This window comes from Aegilops tauschii, chromosome 7, assembly GCF_002575655.3.
Source record: "Aegilops tauschii subsp. strangulata cultivar AL8/78 chromosome 7, Aet v6.0, whole genome shotgun sequence".
NCBI lineage: Eukaryota > Viridiplantae > Streptophyta > Magnoliopsida > Poales > Poaceae > Aegilops > Aegilops tauschii.
The window spans coordinates 591,955,529-591,973,939 of record NC_053041.3 but is presented as its reverse complement, the minus strand read 5'-3'; positions in this window follow the sequence as shown (position 1 = coordinate 591,973,939).

Sequence of the window (18,411 nt, the reverse complement as noted above, 5' to 3'; positions counted from 1 at the left end):
ATAGGTTCTATAAAGTATGCCATGTTGTGTACTAGATCTATTGTATACCCTACACTGATCTTGGCAAGGGAGTACAATAGTGATCTAGGAGTAGATCACTGGACAGCGGTCAAAATTATCCTTAGTGGAATAAAGGATATGTTTCTCGATTATGGAAGTGACAAAAGGTTCGTCGTAAAGGGTTACGTCGATGCAAGTTTTGACACTAATCTAGATGACTCTAAGTCTCGGTCTAGATACATATTGAAAGTGGGAGCAATTAGCTAGAGTAGCTCCGTGCAGAGCATTGTAGACATAGAAATTTGCAAAATACTTACGGATCTGAATGTGACAGACCCGTTGACTAAAATTATCTCACAATCAAAACATGATCACACCTTAGTACTCTTTGGGTGTTAATCACATAGCGATGTGAACTAGATTATTGAATCTAGTAAACCCTTTGGGTGTTGGTCACATGACAATGTGAACTAAGGGTGTTAATCACATGGTGATGTGAATTATTGATGTTAAATCACATGGCGATGTGAACTAGATTATTGACTCTAGTGCAAGTGGGAGACTGAAGGAAATATGCCCTAGAGGCAATAATAAAGTTATTATTTATTTCCTTATATCATGATAAATGTTTATTATTCATGCTAGAATTGTATTAACCGGAAACATAATACATGTGTGAATACATAGACAAACAGAGTGTCACTAGTATGCCTCTACTTGACTAGCTCATTAATCAAAGATGGTTATGTTTCCTAGCCATAGACATGAGTTGTCATTTGATTAACGGGATCACCTCATTAGGAGAATGACGTGATTGACTTGACCCATTCCGTTAGCTTAGCACTCGATCGTTTAGTATGTTGCTATCGCTTTCTTCATGACTTATACATGTTCCTATGACTATGAGATTATGCAACTCCCGTTTACCGGAGGAACACTTTGTGTGCTACCAAACGTCACAACGTAACTGGGTGATTATAAAGGTGCTCTACAGGTGTCTCCAAAGGTACTTGTTGGGTTGGCGTATTTCGAGATTAGGATTTGTCACTCCGATTGTCGGAGAGGTATCTCTAGGCCCACTCAGTAATACACATCACATATAAGCCTTGCAAGCATTGTGACTAATGAGTTAGTTGCGGGATGATGTATTACGGAACGAGTAAAGAGCTTTGCCGGTAACGAGATTGAACTAGGTATCGAGATACCGACGATCGAATCTCGGGCAAGTAACATACCGATGACAAAGGGAACAACGTATGTTGTTATGCGGTCTGACCGATAAAGATCTTCGTAGAATATGTCGGAACCAATATGAGCATCCAGGTTCCGCTATTGGTTATTGACCGGAGAGGTGTCTCGGTCATGTCTACATAGTTCTCGAACCCGTAGGGTCCGCACGCTTAACGTTACGATGACGGTTATATTATGAGTTTATGTTTTTGATGTACCAAAGGAGTTCGGAGTCCCGGATGAGATCGGGGACATGACGAGGAGTCTCGAAATGGCCGAGACGTAAAGATTGATATATTGGACGACTATATTCGGACTTCGGAAAGGTTCCGAGTGATTCGGGTATTTTTGGGAGTACCGGAGAGTTACGGGAATTCGTATTGGGCCTTAATGGGCCATACGGGAAAGGAGAGAAAGGCCCCAAAGGGAGGCCGCACCCCTCCCCATGGACTAGTCCGAATTGGACTAGGGAGGGGGGGCGCCCCCTTCCTTCTTTCTCCTTCTCCCTTCCCTTCTCCTATTCCAACAAGGAAAGGAGGAGTCCTACTCCCGGTGGGAGTAGGACTTCCCCCTTGGCGCGCCTCCTCCCTTGGCCGGCGGCCTCCCCCTTGCTCCTTTATATACGGGGGCAGGGGGCACCTCTCAACACACAATTGATATACGATATTTTATCCGTGTGCGGTGCCCCCCTCCACCATATTATACCTCGATAATATCTTAGCGGAGCTTAGGCGAAGCCCTGGGTCAGTAGAACATCATCATCGTCACCACGCCGTCGTGCTGACGAAACTCTCCCTCAACACTCGGCTGGATCGAAGTTCGAGGGACGTCATCGAGCTGAACGTGTGCTGAACTCGGAGGTGCCGTGCGTTCGGTACTTGATCGGTCGGATCGTGAAGTCGTACGACTACATCAACCGCGTTGTGTTAACGCTTCCGCTTTCGGTCTACGAGGGTACGTGGACAACATTCTCCCCTCTCGTTGCTATGCATCACCATGATCTTGCGTGTGCGTAGGAATTTTTTTGAAATTACTACGTTCCCCAACAAAAGGCACATTACAGGCTCGAAATAAAGAGTGTAGTCTACAAAAAGTTGTTTTGGACCTCCTGTCGCACGTCTGCGCCGCCTGTCCTCGGTGAGGGGAGTCCTTGATGGAAATAGCCCTTAGGTGAGCGTACGAATCCGAACTCCGATAGAGTCCATGAGATGATTAGCCTTTGCGTCACCTGTGTTAAAGGATAATGAAAGGGAAAGAGTAATTAGAAAAGAAACAAAGTTTATGGGAGTGCTTGCAGGCTCATCCGTATTGTGCTTCCGCCGATGCCCAGGGTATCTTAAGTGCATAGTTATGTATGCGCGGTACAGATTTCGCAGGTATATGAGGTGGGCGGCGGAAGCCGAACTGCTAGTTCCGCTCCGGAATTGGTCGATCCTGTTGAATGGAGACCGGTGGCTTAAGGGCCGACAATGTATGCGGTTTAACAAGACCGCTTTGTACTTCGGCTGAGGTCGCCGTAGTATGATCTTCAGTCTGGAGGGAGTGCTTCTCCTGCTCCATTGTAGCGTTGTGTGTCACGTATACTATGTTCACTGTTTTTACTTAGGGGGGAAATTGCTTCTGACCCCCGGTATTTGATTGGTGAGTCTCTTCGTCGCCGCTATCACTGGGCGGCCTCCTCCCCTTGTATTCGGCGTTGAGCTTGCCGGCCTGCTTCAAGACCCAACAGCTTCTGTTGGTATGATTAGCTAGCTTATCGGGGTGTCCATGAATCTGGCAGGGCCGGTCCAATATCTTGTCTAAATTGGATGGTCCGTCTCTATTTTCCTTGAATGGCTTTTTTCCGTTGACCGGGTTTGGGACCGCTGAATCCGGCGTTGACCGCTGTGTCGCGCATTCGTTTGTTATTATTGCGACGTTTGTTCTTGCTGCGTCGTGGCTTGCCGTTGCCGTCTCGGACTTCGGATGTGCCCGGATCGCTGGCACTGTTGCTTCTACGAGCGAGCTAGCTGTCTTCTCCCGCACAAAAGCGGGTCATCAGAGCGGTAAGGGCTGACATGGATTTTAGTTTTTCTTGACCGAGGTGACGGGCGAGCCACTCGTCCCGGATGCTGTGTTTGAAGGTGACTAGGGCTTCCGCATCCGAACAGTCGACGATTTGGTTCTTTTTGACTAAGAACCTAGTCCAGAGCTTCCTAGCTGACTCTCCGGGCTGCTGGACAATGTGATTTGAGTCATCGGCATCTGGTGGCCGGACATATGTACCTTGGAAGTTGTCGCGGAAGGTGTCGGTGTCAAAACCGGCGGATCTCGGGTAGGGGGTCCCAAACTGTGCATCTAAGGTCGATGGTAACAGGAGACAGGGGACACGGTGTTTACCCAGGTTTGGACCCTCTCTATGGAGGTAATACCCTACTTCCTGCTTGATTGATCTTGATGAATATGAGTATTACAAGAGTTCATCTACCACGAGATCGTAATGGCTAAACCCTAGAAGTCTAGCATGTATGACTATGGTAATGAATATCTCCCCCTCCGGACTAAGTCCTCCGGTTTATATAGACACCGGGAGGATCTAGGGTTACCCAAGGTCGGTTGCAAAGAAAGGAATCTACATATTTGGTCGCCAAGCTTACCTTCGACGCCAAGGAGAGTCCCATCCGGACACGGGTGCAGTCTTCGGTCTTCGTATCTTCACAGCCCATTAGTCCGGCCCATGGCTAACAGGCCGGACGCCCGAGGACCCCTTAGTCCAGGACTCCCTCAGAAGGCGTCTTCCAAGTCCTCCCAGCTGCAAATAGAGTTTTCCGGCAGACTGTTTAACCAGTACCGAGCTGGTCCTTTCAGTTTTAACGAGAGGTATTTGATGGCGTGGAGGTCATCTCCGCGGGCCATATGGATATGGAGAAGAAAATCCTCGATCCACACCACGGGATCGGTTGTTCCATCGTATGATTCGATATTTACAGGTTTAAACCCTTCTGGAAATTCATGATCCATTACTTTGTCAGTGGAGCAAAGAGGGTGTGCGGCGCCTCTATATTGGGCCGCATGGCGACGTAGCTTCGATGGAGTTGGTCTGCGGTTTTCGTGCCGGGCGTGGCAAGACTTGTCACGTCCGAATAGGTAGCCGACATTGCATGTCGAGGCACGTCCTCGCGATCCGTAGATCGATCTGTTATGTCTCGCTCTACTGTCCAAGTCCTGACGAGGGTCGTATGTATGACCCCAAGCTGTTTTATCTCTGTTTTTTCATTGTGGTGAGGCGGGCTGCTATTTGGCTCGAACTGCCGCTTTATCCCGACCGCGTTGTGGTCGATCAGCCGAATTGTCCTAACCGCGTGGTGCAGGTTCCGTTGCTCCCTCATCGAACTGAGGTAGCAGTCTGTGCTTCGGGTAACCTTTGGTTGGGCGCTTGGGGCCGTATTCTTCGGCTGCTAGGATATCTGTCCATCTTTGAGCAGGTCTTAGTCAGCTTGAAGCTGCTGCTGCTTCTTTTTCAGGCTCCTTGCAGTGGCTATTAGCCAGGGTTTAAAACGCTCCTGCTCGAGAGGCTCCTCAGGCACGATGAAATCCTCGTTGCCGAGGCTCTCCTCATCTTCGGAGAGTGGAAGATAATTACTATCCTCCGAGTCTTCGTTTATGGCCTGTTCGTCAGGGCTAACATGCCCGTCTTCCCATTCATCCTGTTCGGAGGTTGCCCCAACAGGGTCTTCGTTGTCTTCGGCCTCGTCCGGACTATTGTTTTCTCCGGTGCCGGTATTGCTGTATTTTGCACGACGTGACTTAGAGCGGTGCCGCTGGCGCTGGCGTCTGTGTTGTGTCTCAGGAGGTTTATCCTCAGCTGCATCCTCTTTGTCTTCGTTGTTTGTTTCTTTAGGTGTATCCACCATGTATACGTTGTACGAAGAAGTGGCCATCCAGCTTCCGGTAAACGGCGGGTTTTGGCCTTGCTCCTCATCGGCATCGTCGTTCATGCCGTCAATGTCTTCGAGGCATAATCGAGCATGTCGGTTAAGTCCTCGACAGAAGCTATGTAGTGGGTGGCGGGTGGGAAGCGAAATTCCCTGTCATCAGCCTCCAGTTCGAACCGGATATAGTTCAGCTGTGAGTCCTGATACGTCTCCATCGTATCTACTTTTCCAAACACTTTTGCCCTTGTTTTGGACTCTAACTTGCATGATTTGAATGGAACTAACCCGGACTGACGCTGTTTTCAGCAGAATTGCCATGGTGTTATTTTTGTGCAGAAATAAAAGTTCTCGGAATGACCTGAAACTTCACGGAGAATATTTTTGGAATTAATAAAAAATACTGGCGAAAGAATCAAGGCCAGGGGGCCCATACCCTGTCCACGAGAGTGGGGGCGCACCTACCCTCCTGGGCGCGCCCCCTGCCTCGTGGGCCCCCTGGTGATCCACCGACCTCAACTCCAACTCTATATATTCACGTTCGGGGAGAAAAAAAATCAGAGAGAAGGATTCATCACGTTTTACAATACGGAGCCGCCGCCAAGCCCTAATCTCTCTCGGGAGGGCTGATCTGGAGTCTGTTCGGGGCTCCGGAGAGGGGAATCCGTCGCCATCGTCATCATCAACCTTCCTCCATCGCCAATTTCATGATGCTCACCGCCGTGCGTGAGTAATTCCATCGTAGGCTTGCTGGACGGTGATGGGTTGGATGAGATTTACCATGTAATCGAGTTAGTTTTGTTAGGGTTTGATCCCTAGTATCCACTATGTTCTGAGATTGATGTTGCTATGACATTGCTATGCTTAATGCTTGTCACTAGGGCCCGAGTGCCATGATTTCAGATCTGAACCTATTATGTTTTCATGAATATATGTGAATTCTTGATCCTATCTTGCAAGTCTATAGTCACCTATGATGTGTTATGATCCGTTAACCCCGAAGTGACAATAATCGGGACACTTACCGATGATGACCGTAGTTTGAGGAGTTCATGTATTCACTAAGTGTTAATGCTTTGGTCTGGTACTCTATTAAAAGGAGGCCTTAATATCCCTTAGTTTCCAATAGGACCCCGCTGCCACGGAAGGGTAGGACAAAAGATGTCATGCAAGTTCTTTTCCATAAGCACGTATGACTATATTCGGAATACATGCCTACATTACATTGATGAATTGGAGCTAGTTCTGTGTCACCCTATGTTATAACTATTGCATGAGGAATCGCATCTGGCATAATTCTACATCACTGATCCAATGCCTACGAGCTTTTCACATATTGCTCTTTGCTTAGTTACTTTGCCGTTGCCACTGTTACAATTACTACAAAACTGCTACTGTTACTTTTGCTACCGTTGCCGTTACTCCCATACTACTTTGCTACTAAATACTTTGCTGCAGATATTAAGTTATCCAGGTGTGGTTGAATTGACAACTCAACTGCTAATACTTGAGAATATTCTTTGGCTCCCCTTGTGTCGAATCAATAAATTTGGGTTGAATACTCTACCCTCGAAAACTGTTGCGATCCCCTATACTTGTGGGTTATCAAGACTATTTTCTGGCGTCGTTGCCAGGGAGCATAGCTCTACTCTTTGAGTCACTTGGTATTTATATCTGCTGGTCACTATGAGGAACTTGAAAGACGAAAGAACCAAGATTTTCCCTCAACTACAAGGGGAGGTAAGGAACTGCCATCTAGCTCTGCACTTGATTCACCTTCTGTTTTGAGTAAGCTTGCGACACCTAAACCTGCTTCTGCTATTAATTCTGATATGTCGCATGTTATTGATGATGCCACTTCTGCTATGCATGATACTTATGATGAAACTACTTCAATGCTCGATACTACTGTGCCACTAGGTAAATTTCTTGATGAACAGCTTGCTAGGGCTAGAGAGAATGAAATTATTGAAACTGATAATATTGATGAAAGTGATGATGAAGATTCTCCCCTAGATATGAATTGCCTGTTGCGCCTGAGGGTTATGTTATGGATGAAGAAACTGCTAGAGACTTTCTTGCTTGCAATGATAGGAATGATCTTAAGAAATTATTAGCTAAGCTTAAAGAAAAATCTTTGAATGCTAGAATGAAATATGACCCTGCTTTTGCTACTTCACCTATCTGTGTTACTGATAAGGATTATGATTTCTCTATTTATCCTGAGATAATTACTTTGGTTGAATCTGATCCTTTTTATGGCTATGAATCTGAAACTGTTGTGGCACATCTTACTAAATTAAATGATATAGCCACCCTGTTTACTAATGATGAGAAAACTCGCTACTACTATATCCTTAAGTTATTTCCGTTCTCATTAAAGGGTGATGCTAAAACATGGTTTAATTCTCTTGATCCTGGTTGTGTGCGTAGTCCCCAGGATATGATTTATTACTTCTCTGCTAAATATTTCCCCGCTCAAAAGAAACAAGCTGCTTTAAGGGAAATATATTAAGGGAAGTGTGTGTGTGTGGTTGTGTGGGTGTGAGTGTGTGTGTCGGGGGGGGGGGGGCAGTGACACTTACATATCCCTACTCTTATAAAAAACAGAGTTGGTGATGATGGTGTTCCTGCCATCCTGCAATATAGGCCATCTGATTTATATCCGAGGGATAGGAAGGAAACTGTGGCAATTTTGCAAAAAGATACCCACACCCCTCTCCGCATTTGCAAATAAGGCATTCCCTTGTTCATCCTTTTCTCCCACAAGATAAACTACTCATACAAATGCATCTTGATGTTCGGTGCAACGCATGGGCATCTTGCTAGTAGGGAGAAGGAGTTTGTGTGACACATATCTAGCTATATTAAGGGATAGGTAGATAGCATTTGTGCGAGGCATACTTAACGCATCACGAAGATAAACAAAATTGTGTGCATGCACGTGTCGGAAAAAATGAAGCGAGAAACAATGTGTGTGTGTGCGCGCGCGCGCGTGTGTGTGTGAGAGAGAGCGAAATCTCAAAACAAAAGGTGCTCTGCTGGAATCCCATTGTATGTATTCATATGGTTCCGGAACTCGAGTTAACCTTAGGCATATGTGTGAGAGACATTATTATACTTTGAGACATTAGTGGCTGTGGGTGGGCGGAATTAAAGGGTGGGCGTGTTCGACAGAGAGAGAGTGTGTGTTTCTGTGTGAGAGACTTGTAGGACGGGGTAGAAAGACGAATTCTAACCTTGACGGAGGGAGAGAAATACATGATGTGCGCGTGTGTGATTCCGATGCCCACAGGGAAATGAGATATGTATGCGTGTGAGAGAGATTGCACAATTCATTCACGTATCACTATCTAGAGATCGTGTACGTGCATCGCTTGAACATAAATCAATATCTACTTCGTATCGTGGCCAAAGGTACAATATCGATTCAACGTTATAAAGATTGGACACTCACATATCACATTTTTTCTATTTAAATAAACCTTTTCAGTTGTGCATGCCAAAGTTACAGTGATGTTTCTTCAAACAACCAATGTAGCTATCATGTACATGCACCATTGTTACTCTTGCATTCAAAATCATTAGTCTTGGATGATTTAAGGTTCTATTATGAAGTAATATATGTAATATTCATATATGAATTCAATAGGTACGCAATTTATGAAATGGAGGCTATGTAATCATATGAGGTAACACTTTTAAGTAGCGGACTACAACATCCATTTCTTTTTGTGCGCCTCTACACTAACACGTCAATGCATTATGTTTAAAGTAAATAACCAATTGCACTAAATTATCTATTTACACGAGAAATACATAGGCTGAGCGTTTGATCCCTTTTTTTAACGCGCCACTACACCCGTACAATTGGCCGCGCCCGTGTGAACGTCCAAGTTATCGGCCATCATCCCGAGTTATTGTCTTTTTTCTGGGGTGGACTTCACACCAGTTATTAACTGCTGACGCGTGCCCCGTGTACACAGTCTCGCATGACCTTCCCGCTAGCACGGTCCAAAATTAGTTGAAACTGGATACGAACAATTCCGCGGGCGGCAAAATCTCCCGCCTCCTTCTAAAATTTCCGCCACCTTAGTCTTTAGCATGTGAAATTCCCCTTTTGTCCTTGGTGCACGGAGACCAACAGTTACAATACCGCCCTCATCTACATAATAGGTCGGGGCTGCTTTGGTAACTTCCGGTTCCCCCCATTACACGGCACCCCCATTTCCTCTCCCCCTTCCGCATAAATGACTAACTCCACAGCACCAGAGCATCTCACATCACGGCATCCGTACTTCATCAGCCTTTCTCCCCTCCCCTCTCAAAACCCTAGACTGCTCATCCACCGGCGTACGAGAGCCCATTCACTGCCAGCGGCGTCCACCTCGCCGGATCTGCTTCTGTGGCCGCATCTACCCCTCCCACCTCCCCTAGAAACAAGTAGACTGCTCATCCACCACTGTACCACAGCCCATTCAGTGCCGGCCTTGTCCACGGCGCCGGATCTGCTTCGCCGGTACTCTCGTCAACCGGAGCGCATCTGTAGTGGCTCATTCATACTCCCCACCGGAGACGCTTCGTCCACACCCCCCGGAGCCGCCCCACTGACGCCCCCGTCGACGGCCTCTGATCCTCTTCACCGACACCTTCCTCAACCCTACCGGAGCCGCTTCGCCGACACTATCATCAACCCCACCGGAGTAGCTTCGCCTATACCATTTTCAACCCTACCGGGCCGCTTTGCCAACTCACAAGTCCATGGCCTCAGATCCGCTTCCTCGCACCCTCATCCAACCTACCGGAGCAGCTTCTGACGCCCCGCCCACGGCCGCAGATCCGCATCGTCGACACCATCCTTAACCCAACCACCGGAGCAGCTTCACCTACGCCCTCGTCCACGGCCACAGATCCGCTTTGCCCACACCGTAGTCCACCCTACCGGAGCCGCTCCACAAACACCCTACTCGACGGTTCTAGATCTCCTTACCGGACCCCCACAGCCAGCGCAGCGTCATCACCCTTGACATTTCTAACCTGATTCCCACCGTCTGGCAAGATGCCAAGCACCCGCGACGGCCTAGGTACTTGTAACCTTTAAACCCGTCCAGCATCGCCTGCCCGATGTACTTCAAATATACTAACAGGTCGCTGTTACCTGTTATGCAGCTGGCAAAAACTGCAAGGACGATGTTTCTTCAGGATCTAACAGCTTGGCCAACCAAGATCCTGGACCGAGGCATTGCTATGATCTTGTAAGTGTGTCTCTCTCTCTCTTGTATTGTTCTGTGCCTGCCAGCGTGCTTTGCTAGGATTTTTGACTAGTAATCCCTTTGTGTAGACAATGATTTCTACTACTGGCTGCTAAATTAGATATGTAGATGTCATACATGATACTACCTCGTACCTCCGTTCCTAAATATAAGTCTTTCTAGAGATTTCACTATAGGCTACATATGGAGCAAACTGAGTGAATCTACACTCGAAAATGCATCTATATACATCTGTATGTGGTCCATACTGAAATCTCTACATAGACATATATTTAGGAACAGAGGCAGTACATTACACAAAATCCTAGGTGGCATGTAGGAATTCCAGTACACTACATTAGGCTCCCTTAGAGTGCCTGCTAATCCAGCACACAGAGTCATGGCTAGTTTATGCTACGCACACAATCATTAATTGGTGGTTTAAATATGCGCAAGGAATATGCAATGTATTATCATGTAGAGATGTCTGAAATTAGCCGTGTCAACTTGCAGATAGGGTTACACAGTGAAAAAGTACAAGATGTATGTGGCAATTTCATGGAACATCGCAAAAAAAGGAGAGCCAACGGTGAGCCTATACAGTGTGCTATGGTACGTCACTCCTCCATTGCAATCATCGTGACATGTTATTTGTATGTCAGTTCTATTGGCCAAGTTTCTTAGGGACAGTTATTACGAGTTATCCTAAGAAAATAAGCACCTGTGAATATAAGCTCCATGTAATAAGCCAACCAGTTCTTTTCATTGTGTTTTCAGCTTATCTTTGGTATGATTAGTGAAAAGTCTAGATTGCATTATATTTTTTTCATTTTGCTGCCCATATGAAAATTAATTTGACTTGCAAACATCACAAATTGAACCCAGTGCAGTAATTAATATGATAGGAAAACAGACCATCACTATTTGCTCAAAATGCAAATACAAAGATACCATCCACTTGGCACAATCTACTTTGGTCAATGTGTTCCATAGAGATCCCATTGCCTAATTTAAACGAAAAATGCATGACCCACATTTAAATGAAGAACAATTATTTATTGAAATTCGATGGTCCAAGTGGCTGGTTATTATCATATAGCAGCACCACCTGAAAGCATCATATAGCAGCAGCAGCTCATAGCAACTCATCATACAGCAGCAGCAGTGTGCAATTCATCATATACCAGCAGGAGCTCATAGCAATTCATCATATAGTAGCAGCAGGAGCAGCTCATAGCAATTCATCATATAGCACCAGCAGAAGCAGCTCATAGCAATCTATTATATACTTAAAACAGAAGTAAAAGAAGTCATCTCATTGATCCACATAGATTAAATTATCCTAGCCATTATTTTCTTATATTAACGGCCCAGATTTAATATTGCAACGTTACATACAAATATTGTTGTAAACAAATAATTAGGCTGTCACGTACAAATATTTTTGACAAGATAATAAAACTAACTTGGAAGGAGCGGTTCAGATTAGACAAGAAAAAAAAAGTAATTTGAAAGGAGTAAACCGGAGACAAATCTGCTTGCATATGCATACGTGCATAGGACTCTGAAAAACAAGACTAAGGACAGATGGATACAGCGTGAGAAAAACTAGACGGGAAGCACTAGGAATCCGTATTAGATACGGCCAGCCAACGAAAACAAAAAGATACGGCCGGCCATGTGACGTATCAAACATGAAGCAATCCGGTTTGGGCATACCATGCATGTAATTAATGCCATCGTTACTAGAGAAGCCGATGCATGGGTGTATGTTTACTTCATAATTTCTACCCAAAGCCCAGACGATGCAAACAATATACCCCTTCTTACCAGCTTGACAAGCCAGACATGGTTGTGAGAAGGAAATTGTCACTCAGTGAACGCTACCATGCCTGATTAAGTAACTAATGATTTTAAGTCATATTTGTTGTGTTTTTTGTCTTAAGAAAATCCACTACAAAAAAACTTGCTTAACCAAGGACCTAAGGAAATCATATGTTAGCATGGACCAGCTCAAGACGTCATCGAGAAATTCTAATAATTTTAAGTACCAATAATTGATTCTTCATTATACCAGCTACAACCTAGAATCGTATTTGCTAGGCTATGACGGAGTTTTTTTGGTTTTAGGACTCCATGGAACTCGATTTTTTTGAAAATTCTTAAAATATATATATATAAGTACGTGTAAAATTTTCATTACAAAATAGGTTTTGATGAGATCTATATAAAAAACAAAATCATGTACTTTTTTAGTGAATACATGATTTTGTGATCTTTACGTGATCGCATATAATTACATGATTTTGTTATCTTTACATGGTCGCATATAATTTTTTTCACCGTGAAACTTTACAAACAAGTAGTATACATCCACAGATACGTGTGTATTATTAAAAAAATTGAAACCTAAACCTTTGATTTTTGAATTTTTCATATTTCAAGCTGCTTGGCGATCAAGCTTCATTACCTACTTCCGTTCGGCTTCACATAAGGGCGTGCATGTGTTTGTGAGATATATGATTTTTTTGTGGGGTATATGCATATTTTTTATATTCTAGATGGAATATATATCATGCATGTGTGTAAGACCACTTGGCTATGAAGTAAATACGTATTTTTTGTTATAAAATCCATTTAATAAAGAACAAATGGTTATGTGGTGTCTGGATAGAATTTAGAACATCCAATGACAATAATAAAGGTCTACAAAACCATTTCCTCATTTTTTGACTTTTTGTGATATTTTCTAGCATATTTTTATTTTCACTGTCCGGGCGATATCAATAGTTAGTGTTTTAGAATATACAGCAATAGTTACTTAGAATTAGATGGTCAGGCTACAAAAATAATTAAAATGAGAGGACATTGTCACGAGCATTTAGAAGCATGCATGGAAGGTCGATATCCATGATATTGTGTTATCTAGAAAACAAATTGCACTTTGAACTATGGTGAGGCATATAGAGGAGGATAACATAATATTTAGGCATTTAATTATTGATGAAATGGCTTGGCGTGGTAGGAAGCAAACATCAATGCCGTCAGTCACTTTTTGTCACACATACATTTACCAAAAATATTTCACCTGTAATTTGATCATGTTTTCTAGGACACACATTCCAAATAAAATATTTTTGTATTTTAAATGATCTATCAAGGGGGACTGACAAACAACAGTGTGCTAGAGAAATCTGCAGATTGGTATGGAATTATATGGCTTTGCATGGCAGGGTGCCGATTTTTTTATCACATACCAGTTAAAAAATAATGCAGTTAACAATAGAATTCCCAAATATTATCTCTTTCCCGGATATGCACATTTTGTCTTTTAATGTAGCTTAAGTACCAAGGGAGAAATATTGGTGGAAATCCTTTTTAGTAATATAACAATTAGTGAATGGTACGATCAGAAGATGGGGAAGCATATATATGGATATGTAGACATATGACATGGTGCTAATAGATAGTGGTGGAACAGATAATAATGTGTGGTTGCCAGTCATCAATGTTCTCATTTCCTCGGGAAAAATTCTAAAAGAATATTGGGAGCAAAGGTAAATGAATATGGATGAAAAGGTAAAACCATGAAATCTAGAGATTAGTACGAAAGCCATTGGCATGCTGGGATACATGCCTTTGTTATTTTGATATTTCATTATAGGGCAACCATATCATTAGCAACAACTTTATAGAAAATGTAGCATAGTTTAATCATGCTTTATAATAGTATAGAAGCTATAATTTGTTTATCTAAATAAATATATAGGAATAGATCAAATGAACGAACATACGTAGGGGCAAAACGTGCAAAATGAATAAAGTTCTGAAGGAAGTCTAGCCGCGCAAATGCACGGGTCACCCAGCTAGTTCATCATATAGCAGCAGCAGGAGCAGCTCATAGCAATTCATCATATAGCATCAGTAGGATCAGCTCGTAGCAATTCATCATACAGCAGCAGCAGGAGCAGCTTATAGCAACTCATCATATAGCAGCAGCAGCTCATAGCAACTCATCATATAGCAGCAGCAGCTCATAGCAATTCATCATATAGCAGCAGCAGGAGCAGGTCATAGCAATTCATCATATAGCATCAGCAGGATCAGCTCATAGCAATTCATCATACAGCTGCAGCAGGAGCAGCTTATAGCAACTCATCATATAGCAACAACAGCAGCTCATAGAAATTCATCATATAGCAGCAGCAGCAGCAGCAGCTCATAGCAATTCATCATATAGCAGCAGCAGCTCATAGCAACTCATCATATAGCAGTAGCAGAAGCAGCTCATAGCAATGCATCATATAGCAGCAGCAGAAGTAGCTCCTAGCAATTCATCGTATAGTGGATCAGAATGAAAATTTGGCATAAAATCAGAGGAGATCCTCACCTTGTTGGATGAGCTCATCCTTCAACATCACCTCAAGGCCATGGCCTAGGAGGTGGGGAGGGGGAATAAGGTGCCTTCTGCCGTAGTGTGGCATCAGCCGTAGTTGTGCAGCGCCTGCCGGAGTAGTGCGTTGGATGAACCACAGTGGAGCAGCTGCTGGAGACCATGAGAATGAGGAGCGACGCCAGAGGGAGGAGCAGCCAGGGAGATTTGCCCCTACCCGCCGGCCATGTAGCCTAGCTGGACAGAGCATCGTCGAGGACCAGGCCAGATGGGACCAGTGGCGACGGCTTGCTGGAGGAACCCTAGTGCTGCAGGCAAGGGATCGAGGTAGAGGGAAAGGGGAGAGGAGATGCAAGAGGGCAGGGCAATGAACGCTTGCGTGTTTGTTTTTACTTGAGGGTGAGGTGTGACGCGGGCGTCACCAGTTGCATTTTGAGGGTAATATAGGCAGACAACAGAGTCATTTCACTATTCCCCTGCCCTTCAATTTTTAGTGAGGTTCTACCCGAAACACCCCCCTCCAAAGCGAAATTAGTTAAGCCCAAGCCCATAACTCAAAAATGACTTCTTTACATCTTTTATGGCTTATTTTGACAATAAGCCCTGAAAAGGCGGAATAGAACTGGCTCTTAACCTGCAATTCAATTATGCATGCAATGATGAATCACTCCTGCCTGTTATAGTGTACATTTAGGCATCATCATACATGGCATAACCTAATACATGTGCATTCCATTGTAGAATCTGGAATATGCAATGTTTATGTTAGTTCATACGTTGCACATGATGTTTAAATGCCCCTTAAATCTGGTCAGTCAAGTGATGGTCTTTAAGCCTCCTTCTTTGCTTCTTTTCTTGATATGTAAGATTTGCTCACACATCTATTCAATTGCTTGTTTGCATCAGCCAGCCATACTAGGACTGTTTGCTTTGATTACTTGCTGTTCTTGACCTAACACTCTAACAGAGCTTGTCAACGATTTAAATACTAAGGGCTGCTGTAGTGGGCCCTTTTCTAACTCATAGGTGACATAAAGGTTTGGCTATACACTAAAGTAGGCTCTCCAAGAGTACCTGGAGATCTAGTTCGAAGGTATGCCTAGTTTTTACATAGTGCAGACATAGTAAATGCTCATTTCATTGTGTGCAAGTGCAAGAGATGCGGCATGTTTCATTATGTGGTGTTGTTTTGTTACAATCTCATCCTTTTGTGTTCACAGACTGGAAAGTATGCATATTTATCTTCCAAGGAGACGAGTAACTAGTTTGTGTCACCTTGCAGAGGGGGTGCAATGAAGATAAGATTGAGGATTTCCATGTACAAGATGTTAGGAAGGAGCCTTCCAAGAGAAGTAGGAGCTGCGCTGAGCCTCTTCAACCTGTTAAGGTAAGTCACTGTATCCAACTCAACAGTTCAATTCCTTGTTTGTTTCAGGCATAGTTAATTTGCTCTTTTCAATTGCTTTATTTGTCCTTAGTTAATGAGATGCCCAAAGAATGATGCCTAATGTTGGGTACTTGTATAACTATTAGTTGACATAATTAAAGGCCTTACCATTTAATTACTCTGCCGAAGTATGCCTGAAGCTTTGAAGTCTATTAACCAACTATTATTGCATGAGGCTCACAATCTAGTTTATACTAGGCTAATGATTGCATAGTTTTGCTTGCTGTAGTATGTTTGTATGAAACCCTCTGCTGTTCATTATGCTCCCTAAGACTTTAATTGAGCTACAGAATGGCCAACTGCTTGCTTACTTCTACGCAACGTGCTGTCTAAATTTGTAACTTGTCTGTGTTTTGGATTGGGCCCCAACATCATGCTCCTCTGGTGAGCTAAGAGAGATTTCTGTATGCAGGCTGCACAGACTACCTTTTTATAATTTTTAAAATATCACCTGCTTATGCTTCATGACGTGTAACATTATTGTTAGTCCTGTTTTGCCATGTACAAAATAGTCTGTCTTGCTCGCTTCACTGTTGTAACTATATTTTTGCCCTAGTCATGTGTACTTACAGAATCATTTCAGGATGAAGTGACATCAACACAAAGATCTGCGAGCAGTGCGGCATGGCTGTTACCGAATGATTATGGATTGGAATTGGAATGTGCTGATGTTCTCGAGCATCAACTAGAGGTGGCAAGACAACGTGTACATGATTTTGAACGTATAATCAACAAGTTGACACTGGACATGCAGGTATTAGATGCAGGAGTCAAAAAATTAAACAAGACACTGAGGTAACAACGAAGGAATTGGAGATTTTGCAGACTAAAATTTGTGCTATCTAAATCCGGCCAATCCTATTTTCTGAAGAGATTATAGTTCAAATGGTAAGTTATGTTGATGTGCGTCCATGATGTATGAGTTGTATTTGCCCAGTGTATGTAATTTGTTGTTTGTGTATGCTTTATTATCACTGGTGCCGAACCATAATGCCCAGTGGGTATAATCGGCTGTAATTTGTTTATTGTATAGTGTAGGATTATTCTACGTTTCTATGCCTTAGTCTCTTTATTGTATAGTGTAGGATTATTCTACGTTTCTATGCCTTAGTCTCTTTATTGTATAGTGTATGTTTTTTAGAGGTGATAGTATAGAGTAGGATAATTCTTTGAATATGCTATATCGTTCAAACGGGGGCCAACTCGATCAAACGTTGTAGTGACCATGGCCCTCCACAGGCCGTACGATCCATGGGCCATCTACGGGACGGACGATCCATGGCCTTCTATGGCCGTCGGATCCGTGGGCCTTCTATGGGCTGTCGGATCCGTGGGCCTTCTATCGGCTGTCGGATCCATGGACCTTCTACGGGCCATTGGATCCATGGGCCTTCTATGCGCCGTCGGATCAATGGGCCTTCTATGGGTCGTCGGGTCAATGGGACTTCTACGTCCCGTAGGATCCATGGGCCTTCTACGGGCCGTCTCATCTATGGGCCTTGTACGGGCCGTATAAGGGGCCGTAAACGGGCTAGAGTGGAAATCATACGTTTTATGGGCTGGCCATAATGGGTCGTTAATAGGCCATATTTGATGATGCTATGAAAATGGCCCAACAGATTAACGGGCCACAATTGGGCCGGCTGTATCCACGGGCTGAATTTGGCCGACAAGCAGAAAAGGCAAGTAACGGGTCGTAAGTAACCGAATGCTGGAAATGAGCCCAAGAATAAATGGGCCCTCAGAAGGCCGAAAGGTAACACGGGCTGGAAACGACCCAATGGAATAATGGGCCCCTAATGGGTATAAAGAGATACACTGTTCATTACGGGCCGGTTTCACCACGGGCCATTAATGGGCCAAGAGTTACAAAGGGACTCATATGGGCTGAAATACGTCATGGGCCATACATGGGACGGAAGTTAAAATGGGCTAGAATTATATTGGACGGCTCAGATGACGCTACTGGGCCTAATTCAGATAGGCCGTAAACGGGCCCTGGGTTAGCGGGCTGTAAATGGGCTATATGCGAACATGCCGTTAACAGGCTTGCCATGGGCCAGCCCGCCACCTTTTGACCAAGTCAAACGGGCCGGCCTTTTCACAGGAATGGGCCACTGTTGGGCCGTGCCATGTGTCAACGTATCATAGGCACTTTGGGTCCAATGAGTGGATGAC